This window comes from Protopterus annectens, chromosome 8.part1, assembly GCF_019279795.1.
Source record: "Protopterus annectens isolate FY-2018-M chromosome 8.part1, PAN1.0, whole genome shotgun sequence".
NCBI lineage: Eukaryota > Metazoa > Chordata > Ceratodontiformes > Protopteridae > Protopterus > Protopterus annectens.
In genome coordinates, this window is record NC_056742.1 from 33,387,596 (window position 1) to 33,405,044 (window position 17,449).

The window sequence follows — 17,449 nt, forward strand, 5'->3', positions numbered from 1 at the left end:
ATTCTGGTTAGAGGTTGATTAAAGGAGTCTCTGAAGGACTTAAATTGTAATGTGAGGTTCTGTAGTGCCTGATGAATAGGTTGTAGAGCTGATTTAATATCTTCTAAGTTAGCAGGTTGGTCTGTTTTAGTTTTAGATGCAATTTTTGCCATTTCAGATTGTTTTGTTGTTTTTTTGTCATTTTGGTGTTGTATCTTTTTCTGGAGAGGCTAAAACTGAGTATTTCGTTTTTGTAGTCAGAGTTTTCATGCTATTTTTTTTTCCTTGGACATTGTGTTGGCCTCTTGCATTCCTTTTATCATACAGGCCCTTAATACCACATAGCAGGAGTTTATGTATTGTAATCTCAGTTAATCTTGAGCATATACAGCTTCTACAATGTTTTTGATCCTCTCAAAACTTGCTGCAGGATATCTTGAAGAGAACTTGTATATTATTTTCAGTTTGTAGTCCTTCCCTTGGCCTCTGGATTGTATTTTTATTCAGGGTTTTTGACAGAGCTAGGAAGGTCTACAGAACAGCAGCCATCTTGTTCTCCGGAATCTATTTCTTTGAAGTACAAGCAAAAACTAAAAGTCTGTGCATGACACAGTTTGCTGGTGACTGCAAACTAGGAGCGGTCATAGAATCTTCCAATGATGTCAACATCCTACAAGAGGGTCTTACAGAAACAAATGTTTAGTGCCAAAGTCATGGTCGTAAACTCAGTGCAAAAAATGTATTATCATCCATAAGAGTGATGTTCCTGCTAACTACAACATCAACAGAAACACCCTACATATGCATTCAGTGGTGAGAGGCCTGAGCACACAGGTTGACAATAACCTTACATTTGTTCACCATGTCTCCAAAGTGGTAAGAAGGGCATCCTATATTGCTCATATCATAAGAAAAGGCATTGCCTCCAGAGAAAAAGAAATGATAGCCTCCCTGTACTCTTCACCCACCAGGCCAATAACTGAGTAGAACTCCACTTTTGGTATGTACCTTTCCAAACACCTGCAGCTCACAAGGAAATTTCAAGGTCTTCAGCATCTGTCCTATGTGGATCATCTGAAACCACTGTCATTTTATCCTTTTTCATACAGACTACTCAGAGGCAATCAATGCCTTGCATATAAAAATGAAATTCAGATACTATTCTTGCAGAAGTAAGAGCAAGAAATAATAATGTTTTCCAAGATAAGAACCTCATTTCAGCCTCATAACCTGGTTTGAAGTTTTTCCAATACAAATTAGGTGGACAGGTATGGAAAACTCCTTTCAAAAACTGTTTTACTTAAAGTAGGGTAGAGAGGGAGGGATCTAAAGGCAGACAAGCAGATATATCCAGAAGTGAATCTTAACAGAAGGGTAAGAAAGTCCAAAAGATAATAAGACATATACTTTTAAATAAAAGGCATCTGAGGCTTAAAATGATCATGGCTACTGGACTGCCACCAACTAGAAAATCACTTCCACTTACATATATATATATATATATATATATATATATATATATATATATATATATATAAATACATATATATATATATATATATATATATATATATATATATATATATAATTTTCTAGTAGCAGGTTTCTTTACTTCCTTCAGGAAAAAAAGTGCATAGAAAAACCTAAAATTCTACTATCCAGGCAGTCAGCTGAAAAAGTTGAAGGTTGGGGTGTATCAAACAACCACTGTCTTGCCTGAGTAAGCTAAATCAGTGAAGAAGTCTGTGGTAATTGCCCTTGGATATTTTCAAAGGAAAGGGAACCATTGTTGCCTGGGCTAAAGGGGATCACTAAAATTATCTTTTGGAAGTCTGTCTGAATCTTTAGAAAACCCGGTTATAAAAGGAATAACACACAAAAGCATTTAGATTCATAGGAATGAAACTGCATCTGTCTTCCTGACCTAATTGCAAGGAGTCCTGCAGCAGAATTTCTTTAACTGTTTTTAACTGTCTGTAGTGGCTGTTGGCAAACAGATCTTCATGAGGACTTCCCCACAGATGAACCAATTCCTCAAAGGTATCTGGGTTAGACATCTGTTAGTGAGAGTGTGTACTGGTCCTACTCAGCTTTTCTGCAATAATGTTTTGTAACAGAATGAAGGCAACCTCGTGGAACAGACTGAACTGAGTTGCTATATCTCAGGCTGTGATGAACCCTACTTAAACCCAGGGCAGTAACTAAGGAGCCTCAACCTCACCACTGTTTCTGGTATGGGAGCATCACTAAAAGCAGGGACAAAACACACAACTTCACCTAAGATTACACTGGGAACAGGCTCCAGACCTTGGGACTGGACTATATGCTTCACGCCAAGTCCCCAGATGAATTTTTATACTAATCACTGCAGAGAACTGTGCTATGGTTCTGGGTATTGGGCACACTCACTCTTAAATATTTGATATTCATGCATACAAACACTCTTGGGAAACACTGGCATAGATTTACCTGCTATCTCCTCTTTCTCAAATTACATGGTAAAGGCTGCCACCAGTCAAAATCACATGGTACCCTTCAAAAGGGGTGTTCAATTATATTGGGTAAAATAAACATTTATATATATCTATATATATATATATATATATATATATATATATATATATATATATATGGTAGCATGTAAGTCCAAGCAGTAAGGCTTTTCAGAGTGGCCCTGGTATTGTCACAATAAGAATAAACACTCTTAAGCTACTAAAAGTACTTTCTCAATAACCAGCCATAATAACAGGTAGTAAAATATTTAATAAATAAAAAAGATTTTAAACATATATACACTGAATAACTGATTTCAATAAACCACAGAGTTTCACACAGGAATTATGAAAATAACACTGAAGAATAGGTTTCACACTGATTGAAGAAAAACTCTACTATCTGACTGTAGCTTCCTGTCTAAAGATTAACTGTCCCTGTCTAATCTCATTTAGTCAGCAAGGCAAGATGATACTCTTACTTCTGCAGGGCAATATAAGAATACATGTCCACTTTTCTGGCTCTTGTCTAGTCCTCAGTGACTGGAATAGCAAATCTTATTATTTCTGCTGAACAGCTCTGGAAAAACTCTGAGTGATAAATACTGATCTGGAAAACAACCGCTAACTACTGAACTCATATGAACAACTGCTGCAACTACACTCAGCACTGAACAACTGATCTTTAACTGGCTCAGCATCTGCTTTTATCATAGCAGAATATTTTAAAAGTCACAGAAAGCTGCTATCAGAATTCTATTCTCTCATTTATACTTTTGAAAGGAAACAAAAACCTCTGTGTGGAGATTCAATTCCTTTCACCTCTGGCACACAATGACATCACCTCTAGGTCAACTGACTGGCACAACCTGCATTCAGAATTCTTTTTAAAAGACATGGTCAGCCAGAAGAACACTGTTTGATTCAAATGGCTTACACAAAGCAACAAAATCAAAAAAGATAAACTTATTTACAAATTATAGCTAGTCATGCTGGCAAATATAACACGTGGTAATTTACAATTATTTACAAGTATTTACAAACTTCAGCCAGTCATGCTTAGCACAGAGAACAATATCTAGTGTCATCTGACAGGCTATCTTAGCTGGTTTGCAAAGGGGACAGGACCTTAAACACCTCCGCCCCCATTTGTTTATGTATCACATCATGGCAGTACTGACTCTGATCACTAATGGGTGGCTTGGAGCCCAAGGATGATTAAGAGATTTGAAAGCATTTATTAAAGTCATCATTTCTTTGAGATTTATGTTTTTTCACTTGTCCTGCTTGTTGAAAAGGCCCTGTACCCTCTTGGAAAAAGTTCCCCAAGCAAAGTCTGATATATCTGTGGTTACAGACTGAGTAAGGACTGGCAGGGAGAAAGGAATACCTGGACTGAGAGAAAACATATTCACCCACCAGGGTAGTTCCTTTTTGACAAACTCCAGCAGTAGAATTTCAAAAGAAAGGGGAAACTGGTGTTGAGTCCAAACTAATTTGGAGTACCATTGAATCTTCTTCATGTGAATTCTGGTTAAATGAATTATGAGAACAGTAGAAGCCATGAAACTTAGAATTCTGAGATATTCCCTGGCAGGAGACTGAGTCTGTCTGGAAAATTTCAGAAAATATCCCTTGTAATGTTCCCATTCTCCTGTGGAAGAAAAGCCATCATTAGGGACATATCCAGTCATACAACTTAAAAACCTCTTTTGTGGGAAGAAATAAGAAAGAGTTCTCATTTTTCACTTGAAATCCAAGGCTGAGAAAGAGGTTTATTATACAAGCCAGAGATTCTAGAGACCCTGTGAAGGAATCTGCAAATATCAGGCAATCATCTAAGTATGGGAAAATGTGAATGACATGTAACCTGCAACTGGAAATTACAGAAGCCATGCACTTTTAAACACTCGTGAAGCTGTAATAACCAATATTTAAAAGAGAAAACTGAAAATGGGAACTAGACATAAAAAAAAAAAAAAAAAAAGTATCTGAAATCTTTGAAGAATGGGATATGATCCACTGGGTGTTGTCTATTGTTACTAGAAAAGCATGAAATGGGATGAGAAGTAACAGGAACTAAAAATAAAGCATTTTAATTTGGGGATTTTGATGTGAAGGTTTTAAAAAAGAAAAGTCTAAGATAGGTCTCCAGATTCCTTCTTCTATGGCACCAAAATTATCCATGAATAAAATATGTTGCCACAAAGATCTGGGGAAGAGGTTCTATCACCCAATAAGAAAGCACCTGATCTAGAATAGACAGGAATAGTGAGGTCTGGTTGTTGTTGTAGAGGAATCCCTCGTAAGGTAGGAAGGGGATCTAACTAACAGTTGTAAGCTTATTGAATGATTCTCAGAGCCCTAGAGATTGATGTTATGTGGCATCAAAGAGGAAGTGAAAGCCTAGACTTTGACATAGCTTTTCCAAATTTGGTTTGGAGGACAAAACAACTAAATCACAAATGTCCTAGTGTCTTACATTGTCTTTGATTTTGGAAGGGCATTCATTTGTTCCTTGAACATCCCTGATATTTCTTTTTGAACTTTTGCTTACAAGTGAGTTGTTGAGGAAATTTACTCTTTTTCTTGAAGAAAAGCTTGTGTTATATTTTTAAAGGGGGTAATCCCCTAAATTAACTTTCTCCATTCATCAGACCTTTAAGAACTTCAACAGATGATGGTCAAAATGACACCTCCCTGTCTACGAAACCATTCATAATCTCAGCTATTACATCTCCCATAGAATTCTAATAATATAGCCAATTAAATCTTCTCATCACAGAGCCAAGGGCAGTTGCTCTGGCTAAAGAATCAGCAATGTCATAAGCACATTTTAGACAAAGTTTGACTATATTTAACAAAGAAGATAGAACATAATTTAAAGATGCTTTAGTTTCTGAGGAAGACAACTCAAACTTAATTTCCTAATATTGTCAAAAGAAACTGGCAGAAATTTAGACACATGAGCACAACAATTTAATATTCCAAATGCCAAGATGAAGGAAGAATAAACATTCTTCCCAAACTTATCAAAGGTGTTTTCCATTTAGTCAGATGGCATAGGGATATCTGCTGTAATAAATTTAGTGGTCGCTGATGTTGACGGAGAAATTACTGCAGGATCTGACCTGGTGTAGTTGGCTTGACTGTCAGGCAGATTTCAAGCTACCACAAAGTAATGGATCAGATGGACAGGAAAACATGAAAAATACTTCACACTTATAAAATGATATATAAAAATTACTTTATACCATGACACCCCTACACTGGCCTAGTAATCAAGGAGCCTCAATCCTCACCACTGGCAACAGTGATTGAACTACACAATGGGAGGATGACAAGTACACACACAATAAAGTACAATTTCCCATAAGAGCACACAGATATCACAGTCAGTCTGGGGCTGGTTTCTCCCTCTTTCTCCAGATCCCCAATAAGACTCCCTACTGGCACAGCTATAGGGCTAAGATCTCAGCTGAGGGGTCAAGATAAGAACACCAACACACTCTCAGTCCAACCAGTGCTTCATGTCCCTGCTGAAGTTGCTGACACACACACACACACACACACACACACACACACACACACACACACACACACACACACACACACTTTGAGATTTGATTTATGTACAAACACACACACACACACACACACACACACACACACACCTGGGGAAGGCTGGCACAGGTTTACTAGCTATGGCTCCTTCTGCCCAGACTATAAGGTAGTTATCACTGCCACCAATCCCTCTTTATCAGCTATTTAAGGCCCTTAAAAAGGGTGGCCAACCCTACTGTGTAATGTTACTATTATCCAAATGGTAAGTATGACCAAGAGTAAGGCTATTTAGGAGTGACCTGTACAGTGTCACCAAATGCATATGCAAGTACGCTAAGAGCTTAAATATGTCTCAAAAATATCAGCCACAAAGATAGGTTTAAATATATTTAATAATCTTCTTCTTCTTTCGGCTTTTCCCGGTTAGGGGTTGCCACAGCGGATCACCATGTCCGCACATTAATTGGCAGTGAAGTTTTACAGTGTCGAGTTGCCAGCCCGGCGCCCAACCTTCTACAGAAGGCACACACTCATGCACACCTAGGGCCAATTTAGAGTGTCCAATCCACCTGCAGCATGTCTTTGGGATGTGTGAGGAAACCGGAGCACCCGGAGGAAACCCATGCGACCACAGGGAGGACATGCAGACTCCGCACAGAAGGCACCCCAGCTGAGGATCGAACCGGAGAACCTCTTGCTGTGAGGCGGCAATGCTAACCACTGCTCCACCGTGGCCACCCTGTTTAAATATATTTAATAATAAATAATAAAAAAAAAACAAGACAATACTCAATAAATGGAGAGTTCAGAATCACAGGAAATATTTTAAAACAACATTGCAGGACAGTCTCAAATAAATACAGAAAACATCTAAACTAATATTTACTATATTTCTATCTATAGCTAAGAGATACTATGCCCTAAATAACTTACTTACAGAGCAAGGTAAAGGCAAATGAGTGGATGTTCTTGCTAGGTCCAAGACAAGATACAAAATGCAAAGTCTCTCTCTCTGAGAGAGTTCTTAAATCAGTATCACATATTACTGCTGGGTTAGCTTGGATGACTTCACTTTTTGTCGCCTGAATTTAGATCCCAAGTTAAACCAGAAACTAACATCTCTGTGTTAAAAATACATATCTGTCAGATGTGTAGCTGCTAGGAAGTCATAGAGCAATAAACACTTTACATTTTACACATAGTAAATACTTCTCTCCAGGACAATAGGAAAAACTTCTATCTGTAGACATCCTGTCTTCTTGCTGCAATGAAATTAACTTTTATAGTACATCGTAAAGCACTTAATTTCAACTTGTTTTCTTGAAATTTTGTAAGTTAATCTTCTATGTTCCAGCAGGGTATGCTGTGGTTGCATTCTTGAAGCTCAGCGCATAACATACAGTTCTGTATAAATCATATCAATATTCACAAATGACATATAATTATTTACAAAATTCCATATAGCTGGGCTGGCAGTGTCACATATACCAAAATTATATATTTCTCATTTTGAAGGCGGTACGACCCTCCCCAAAATTGATTACATCTATATACCTGCAATCATAGGACTGTATACATATCTGCTGACCTCATCAGATCCAAATATAATAAAAGTTTTGAAACATGCCGAGAAGAAATCTAAAAATACTTTCCTGCTTTGTTTATCAGAAGCATATCAGTCTCAACCAGGAATGGAAACAAATCTAGAAGTAAACAAAAAACAGGCAGCAACTGAATGTGCCAAAAAACAACACAGAAGAATATAAGGAGAAGAATCACATGAGAAGGCAAGAAATGTAGCAAAGGCATAAATATAGTTGCAAGTGCATAAAACTCCTGGAACAACTTCATGAAAATCAGGATCTGACACAGGAATGATTAAGGAAAGGTGAATTTAAACCAAAAGATGAAACGTTAATATTAGCATCACAGGATAGTACACTATGTACATGTTGGTTTACAAAGTCCATTGAACATATGAGAGAAACAGAAAAATGCAAGTCCTGTAAAACAGAACTGGAAACAATCATACATCGTGTTGCTAGTGTGTGATACTCTAATGGCAGAGGGCCTGTATACTAAAAGGCATAGTAATGTGGTAAGACTGTTGCACCGGGAATGGTTCAAACATTGCATTTTTGAAGTAGCTGAGAAGCATTGGAAGCACAAGCCACAAAGTATTAGAGAAAATGATGAAGGTTATATAACATGGGATCACCCATTACCAGCAGTTCAAAAAATAAATGAGAAAACCAGATATAGTAGTCCATAAAAAGAACACAAAAGTAGGATTGATGACTGAAATTGCTGCATCCATTGATTACACTGTCTTAAGTACATGGAGACAGAATGTCATAAAATACCAAAACTGACAGGCAGAAATGAGTGCAATGTCGAAGAAGGCTACCCAGATAGTTCTGATAGCAGTAGGATCAATGGGTCTCATAAAAAATAATTTACAGTGTTATTTAGATATGCTACCATTACATGTAACTCCATATGAATTGCAGAAGGAGTCAGTTCTGGGCACATTCCAGCTGCTACAAAGAACACTTTTTGCTAACATCAAATATTGAAACAATACAAATTTCATGAACTTTAATCATACCTTTATTTAGGAATGAAGTCCATTACCACCGTGGCATTAGAAACCCAAAAGGCTTAGATAAATTAAAGTTGGAAAAAGCATGAAAATGTCCTGAATACAGTAAGTGTTTTATCATATAGCATTAAACTGAAGTGCCATCAGGCCCTTAACAAAGGGGATAAAAATTCAAAGGGGGATATTCCAGGGTAATTCTTTGTCACTGCTGCTGTTTTGTCTTGCCTTTACCCCATGAATCTGTGTACTTAGCAGATGAGGCTATGGTTACAATTTCATTCCAGAAAATAACATTCATTAAAGATTTCTCCTGTATTTTTTGAGGAAACGTAAAATTGTATAGCTCATCAGGTGAGGAGCTGAAAGCATGAATACAAATGGTTAAAACTTTCTACGATGATATAAGATTGACATTTTGTCATGATAAATGTGGAAACGTGGCAGTTAAAACAGGAAAGCTGCAGCATCAAGAAATTATCAATTCACAAATTTGATATAAAGGAACTTGATCAGCATGTATTTAGTAATAGATGAAGGATTAACAATAAAACATGCACAAATTAGAGTAAAGCTCAGTGAGAAATATTCTAGAAGACTCAAATTAACACTGACCCCCCCCCCCAGCATCTAGGCACAAAGTCCAAACTATAAACCAATTTGCACTTTCTCTTCTAACTTCCAGTTTTGGGATGATTAGCTGGCCCCAAAAGGTATTGTATCTGTTGGACAGGAAAACAAAGAGTAGCAACTGAATGCACCAGAAAACAAAAGAAAGAAGATAAAGAGAAGGATCAGATGAAAAGACAATAAATGGAAGAAATGCATAAATATAGCTGATAGTAACAAAAACTCCTGGAAAAAACGTATGTCAATCAGGATTTGATGCAGGAATCATTAAGGAGGGGTGAATTTAAACCAAAAGAGAAAAGGTTAATATTGGTGGCCCAGGATAGAGGACTACATACACATTGGTTTTCTAAGTCCATTGAACATGTGGAGTAAAGTAGAGCAATGCAGGTTCTGTAAAATCGAATGGGATGCAATTACATATCTTGTTGCTAGTGTGTGATACACTAACGACAGAGGGCCTGTATACTGAAAGGCATAATAATGTGGCATGACTTTTGCACAAGGGATTTTGCAAACATTATAATATTGAAGTATCTGAGAAGCACTGGAACCATAAGCCACAAAGCATTATAGAGTATGATGAAGTTTATATCACATTAATGGTCAATTTGAAGGCATGCCACAGCCCCAAAATATCTATTTTCTGAGTATATGCTCTGGTGTTTAAATGAAATCAAACTCTATCTGAAATAATGTATCATTACTTAATTGCTTTCAACAAGATGTCTCAAAAACATTTTATGTCTGGGCACTCAGTTGATGTTTCACTGTGATCAAATTAATGAAATTCTCACCACAGCAATTTGCCTCTGCTGTTTTCATAGAAAAATATATATTTGCACAGAGACTTATACTGCCCCTAGGAAGCTTGATACAAAGTAATTTACCTTGCAAACTTGCTTTCAGACCCCCCCCCCCATAAAGTAGGGCTGTAGCTCTAGTGTTCAATGCAGTCAAATGGAAGATATCCTGATTACAGTTTCTCTTAATCTCTGTGTTTCTGCCTTTTATCCTTCTAGCCCAGTTAAATGAATTATATCTTTACTATGTTCCAGTGTCCAAAATGTTATGTCTTTCTTGTTAATAATCATTGATTGTCATTCCAACGGTTGTTTCCAGTTTAATTATTCTATCCATGTAATATGCACGCCATTCATTTTTCATGGATATCAAATGTATAGCTCTTTTTTCTTCACTATTATAAGCAAAAGTCTCAAAATTCTAAATGTAAGTGATATAGAATCACATTTAATGTGATACTGATGGTGAATGTGTCCTACTTTCTATCCATGAAGCATTTCTGAATAAGCTATGCAGGAAACAGTAGAACTGATTATAGCTTTGATATTTTTGACTGCAATATTACATCTACATAGCAGGCTTACACAAAATTGTTTTGCTTACCATAATTTATAATAGACATATTCTAGTTGTTAAGTTATTATATGCTTTACTATTACTAGTCAAATAGTTTTAGTCAGCAAGGTGATATGACTTATCTGTCTTTACTCAGTATTAATACTAAAGGTTTGTGGATTTCAAACCCACAAAATACACTTTGTCAGTCCTACTGCATAAAATATTCTACTGCTTACACAAATCCTTAACACATAGGTACTTAAGTACATATTAATTTTACACAATACACAACTCTCTATATTTTATTTATTATTTATTTTATTTTACATTTCTTTACCAGGAAAGTCCAACTGGATTAAGTTCCTTTTTCAGCTGAGGCCTGGGTATAAAAGCTCCACATTTATAACAGGACAAGTGTACAAAATATCAAAATATTACAACAGAAAGTAGCAGAAAGATAGGGTCTATATTGAAACATCGAATATTTAACAGTTCGAAAAACTAAAGGTCGACCCTTAGTGACTGAACTGTTAAAACATCGAATGTTCCAAAAAAATAAAAATAAAAACAAAAACAAAAAAAAAAGCGAAATGGTGTAGGCAGGGGGACAAGCCCCTCTGCACCCCCCACACCCCTCGCAACTTAAATATACCAACTCCGACACCGCACTACATTGAAGTAAATGGAAATCTCCCCTCACGGAGATTTCCGTTTACCTCTTCGATGTTCTGCAGTTTCACTATTCTCGTGTCGACAATGTCAGATTCGACATTGTCAGCTTTTGAGAATTTAATATACACCGATAGATACAGTGTGATACATACAGAGTTCTTAATACATCAATTTTACATATATAGAGTAAAGTTTGTTACAGATTTCTAGTAATAGAGGATACTGATATGTCTATCTACCAAAACATTATGCATGTGCATAACTATGGACAGATAACATAGGTAAATAATGCTATATTATCAGAGAGAGATGATAATGAGAAAATAAACCAGTTACAATTGAAAAAAGTTGTTGGAAGTTTTGGGTGAAGAGACTGAATCAGAAGAATTACTATGAAGAAATATATAGTGTGGAGAAGATAAGAATAAGTGTGGAGAAGATAAGAATAATAAGGAAAGAGGATAGATGAGTTAAGATAAGGCGTTAACTATAATAGAGGATTTTCTAAGGAAAAGAAGTGCTTTTGCAGGAGGGTAAGACCCCCTGAATCCCCAATCTTGAAGACCTCTACCACTCTTAACTTTATTATTCTCACATTTATGTCTATCCAAGTCAGAGAAGGAACTATTACTAAAAATAAATGACAACTTGTATCTTAAAATAAAATGCTTATGCTTTAAAGCCTTGCATTATACATTTGTTAAAGATCTTCGTAGTATAAATTACCATCAAAAGTTTTTTTATTTGAATTCCTTGAAAGCGGAGTTGCATAAGTCATTTTCAAACATATGTACTTGATAAAAATACATTTGGCATCAAACTTGGAATTGCAGTGAAGCATTCAAATGTTTCATATAAATCATCAATCTTTTTGTTCCAAAACTAAAGAAAAGGGAATGCAATCTCACATCTCATTATTTGTATTTTCTCCCCTCTGTCTAACTATTGGCGGCACTGAATTTCAGCAACATCAAATCATTATAATTCAGGTTTAATGTGCTGCTATCACATCCTTATTGTTAAATAATTCATGGTTTTCTGATTTGAAGCCATTCACCAAAATATAATGGTTTAAAACAACCTAAACAGGGATTTTCAAATAAATGAGTGCTCATATGGTGTTTTTTTGTTCTGTCATGAGCATACAGGATATTTTAAGCTATGACAGATGTGACAGACTAATTCAAATAGTAATAAATGTAATTGAAAATTAAATGTCATTTCTATTGCACACAATGGCCAGCATCCAACTTTGGGTACTAATCAAGACTATTCATTTGCTGTAAGCCGAGAATTATATCAGACATTGTGTAAGATCACTCAATGTCCCAGCAGTGTTTTCTAATTAGCAAGCCTTCTGTGTATTGATGATAAAGCATTTTCCTAGCAACATCCATTGATAAACATAAAATTTCATTTAAAGTGGTAAAATACTTGAATACTGTAATTCACGTGTAATTTTGAAGAAAAATAGTAAGAAAAAGATTAAAAAGCAATTAGAAATTGCATTGTGTAGTGTATATGGAAAAACATAGACCCTTCTAGTTAGTAACATGAAAAGCCTACAAATTTGTACACCACTTCTTATTTATATATCTAAAGTGTACCTACATATCTTAACTAAATTGCTTTGTACTAGACAGCATGGCACCAAATGACTCTAGTTTTCAAATAAGTAGCAAAATAATAAAAGAAAATAATATGTACTAGAGGAACTAACGCTGCATTCATGCTGTTTTGCAAACCTATGGTTATATGCACATATGCACTCATGCTTACACATACATAAACAAGCACAGACACACACACACACACACACACACACACACACACACACACACACACACACATTTAGCGATCACTTGGCATTGAACATAAGCAGCATATCCATTTTGTTTTTAACTGTAAACATATTTGCTGTATGTAATGTTTTGGCAGGATGATTCAGCATCTAGGATAAGTAATTTTTCAGCTGAACCATTCCATACTTCATATTTAGTTTATTAGTAAGGGCTGTGTAATATCTATACCCTTTATTCTCTTCTAAGTGTATCCTTTATTTAGACGCCATAATGGGTCCTTTTAATCTCAGACAGTAAAAATGACTCTGCTACCTTTTCTAGACTTTTCTTATTTACTTTAAAGTGGGGGGATTTGTTTTTCATTTTACTAATTTCATACATATTTCTTTTTATTATTAATAACAATAATAATAATCATATGTGTACAAGCAGAATTATTTGTGAAAATCTTTAGTAATCTTAAAAAAGGGAATATGAACATTGTTTGGAATGTATGATAGCACTGCACTAACATTGTTGAAGAACCTGTGGTACAAACTTATTAATTGAAACTGTCATTATACAGTGCCTGAATGTAATTTTAATGTAGTGCATGGAGTATGGTGATTATGCTTCAGTATTCAGAAAAAGATAAATCATTTAAGTGCTACCCTTGCAGGAAACCCGACCTTAACAAATGTTAAGCATCCCTTGCTTAAGATACTAAGGTCGAGTCTCACGCTTCTCTATAAAATCTGCCAGTACTAGCCAGCAAATGACAGTGGCAGAATAAATGATTTGGTTCTGCTGGCTGTCTGTACTAATAAGGTTTCCCTTCCTCTTACAAAGTTTGAAAGCATCTGGAATAACAGGATGTATGTTCACCTGCATTTTGTCTGAAGGACACAAACTCTGGGATTCAAATGTACATCACTTTTTAGTGACTTCAGTCCTCCACGATATGTGTAAAAAAAAAACAGATTTTGTGAGAAAAAAAACAAACAAACAAAGGACTGGACATTTTGTGAAAATATGGACGTTTTAGAGGCATAGATGATGAGTGTAAACATAAGGGACTGTGTTACACTACAAAGTGTTTTATGGCTTTAAAAGTCTGCAAAATACTTAGCATTTTTTCTTTTCTTTTTTTTTTTTTTCACTGTAACTAGTAGTACATTGAGCAGTCAAGTCTACATGAACTACAAAGAATTATGATCTGGTCTCCAATAATAACCCTAAATTATGTAATCTCAACATGGATGCCAAGATTCACCTCTCAGGCTTTGCTCTCGAGGTGAATTTCTTGGAATCCTTGTCGAGAACACATAATAAACTGATTAGGGCTGGTGACCAGATCATAATCCTCTATATGATACAGTCTAAGATGGCAGCACAGTGGTGCTCAAAGATTTCAAACTGGAGACCCGGTGTGAATAATCTCGGGCTCTCTAGTGGTATAGCAATTAATATTTGGCAGCTTCATTGCCAGAGTCCATAACTGAATCCTGGCCAAGGAATTTCATTGAATTTCTTATACACAGATACTGTGGGAGGCTAAGACCATGACCTCCTAAAGAACTGCTTCATGTAGTCAAGAGTTTTATTCTGTCCACTTCCATTTGCATGCTGTGTGACACAAAACATTTAACCAGATGGTGATCTTGGTCAGTTGAGAAAACTAAACTATACTTACATCAATCGCTTCTTGGACCATGTGACTAGTTCTGAGCATGTAGATGCATAAAGAAGTAGGAGTGGGTTCCCTAAGAGCATGTAATAGAGGTAACAGACAAATAAACTAATTGCATTTGGTCAAAAACATGTCGACAAGAGTAGTTAATGTATCTCACTAAGGTATTATAACAGGGTTAAATACAAAATGAAAATATTTAATAATAGTTTTCACAATCAGCTGCTAGAGGAACATAAGGCAGCAATATACAGACACTGTAAATATCTATATTAGGGAAAATATCAGATTATTGATTATTGAACAATAGAGCAGTTAGCAATTTTTCAGTATTGTTCCTTCACATATATTAATTTCATTTTGCTATATATTTTATTATCTAGCTTTGCTTAACAGCAACCTCAGTACAACACTTACTCTCTAATTCACCATTGGTTTAGCAAATTTTGGTTACTTGGTCAGATTTTTAGCTACATAATCTGAAAAAATCTGCATGTAGAAAAGGAAAATCATGACTAAAAAAGAACAGAAGATAATATGGAGTCATCACAGCAAGCTAGACTTGGGGGTAGTAACTTAAGGAGGATTTAAGAGATCTTAAATATAGTAACTATATTAACAAATTAACATTAACAAACATTGTACTTCACATATATTACTATATATCATATAACCTAAGCAACATTACATAAATTAATCAATTCCGGCCCCCTTTTTTTAAACACAAAATATCTTTATTAAACCATCACTTATGACATAGGCAATCATACATACATATATATATATATATATATATATATATATATATATATATATATATATGGTTCCCCTTCAGAAGACTGAAACATCATAAGCTCAGAATTCATAAGCCTGAAAATTCAAAAGCCTGAAAACACACAAAATACATATACTGACTTTAAACAACATAAACCATATAACTTTCCACTAAGTATACACTACACTAAGTGCAATCTTGGAGTTGTTATATTTAAGTAGCAGGGTGTGTGTGGGCGCAGCCCTCCACATGGGGGGTGCAGGGGGGCTTGCCCCCCTGCTCATACTTGGTGACAACTGCTATGCTTTGCTTTGTATGTGTTTCTGTGTGTCTTTGTACTGCCATATAAGCATTATTTGTATTCTGTGTGTTTTCACTCTTTTGAGTTTCAGTCTTTTGAGTTTTCAAGCTTTTGGTTTCAGACTTATGAATTTTGAGCTTATAATGTTTCAGTCTTCTGAAGGGGATCCATATATATATATATATATATATATATATATATATATATATATATATATATACATATATAAACCACTCTGACACAATCCTAGTTGCAAGCATTTTACATCACAAACCATGCCGGCACACTCCGAGTTGCAAACAATATACATCCCTTATAACCTACCAAATCATTTTCAGTCAAACATTACATAGGTCATTTAAGTCCTGCCTTCTTTTAAACCTCATTCCTCTCCCGTATGTATTGTTCTCACAATTCCTATTTTTTTTTCCTATGTAATTTTCACCTAACCTCTTCTAAAGATCTCAAGTCCAGTTGTCTTATCTCTGTTACTGTATTCACTACTTCTAAATTGTTGGTTTAGATTTTGATTTCCATTTTCTAGTAAGTGCTTTTTTGGCAGTCACCATAATTAGATACAGCAAAGCCTTACCATGTCTAGGCAATTCCGATTCTATATCATATCTCAGAAAAATCATCTTCCTTATCACACCAATCCACCCACCCAGCATCTCCAGTAGTGCATCCCACAAGGAATTGTTAAAGTCCACCAACCCACCACACTCCAAGAAATATGTACCCAAATACCTCTTTCTTTCCTGTCATACCTCCAGCATTCGCTGTCTACCTAAGGAAAATTTCTATGGAGTTACTTGGGGTATATAAAAATGGGGTCATGGTGCAAACACCATAACAGCAAACACCACATCATCGACAAGTGTTCAGCAAAATTCAGCTCTGCGATTCCCTGAATACTTAAAGGCAAACAAATACTTGCCCCACAACCCAATGGAATCAAATCTACTTAAACCAAACCCACCCATGTGGGGTGAGTGCCACCCACACCCTTCCCAGTGTGAGGGACTGTGACACCCACAACCCCCTTAGTAAATATACCAACTCCACTACAGTGGAGAAAAGGACAAAATTGTGTAGTTGGTCAACTACGTCTTTGCCCTTTAAGTATTCAGCGAATCACGGAAGTGAATTTTGCTGAATACTTTGACAATGTGGTGTTCGCTGTTACAGTGTTTTGATGGTGTGATATAGACCCTAAAAATATCTATGTAAAATTTCCAAGCAAAAATCCTAAATTGTCTACATTTTATTGCATAATTGGGAGACATATATATATATATATATATATATATATATATATATATATATATATATATATATATATATATATATATATTCTACTTTGTTTATTTGTGAATTGCTTATCCAGTGTCGCTTTCAATACTTTCTAAACTCCTCTGATTGACTCTTATAGTTAACTTGCAATATTTTATATGCTCTACTAATTATTCCTTTTTTAATGACAGCTTCTGACAAAGTTCATTAATTGCGATTATGAATTCATGGAAGTAAATATTTTAAAGGGAACAGATAAGTAGAAAGTTGCTTTATTCTACAGTGTCTCTAACCAAAGTCATACAGTACTT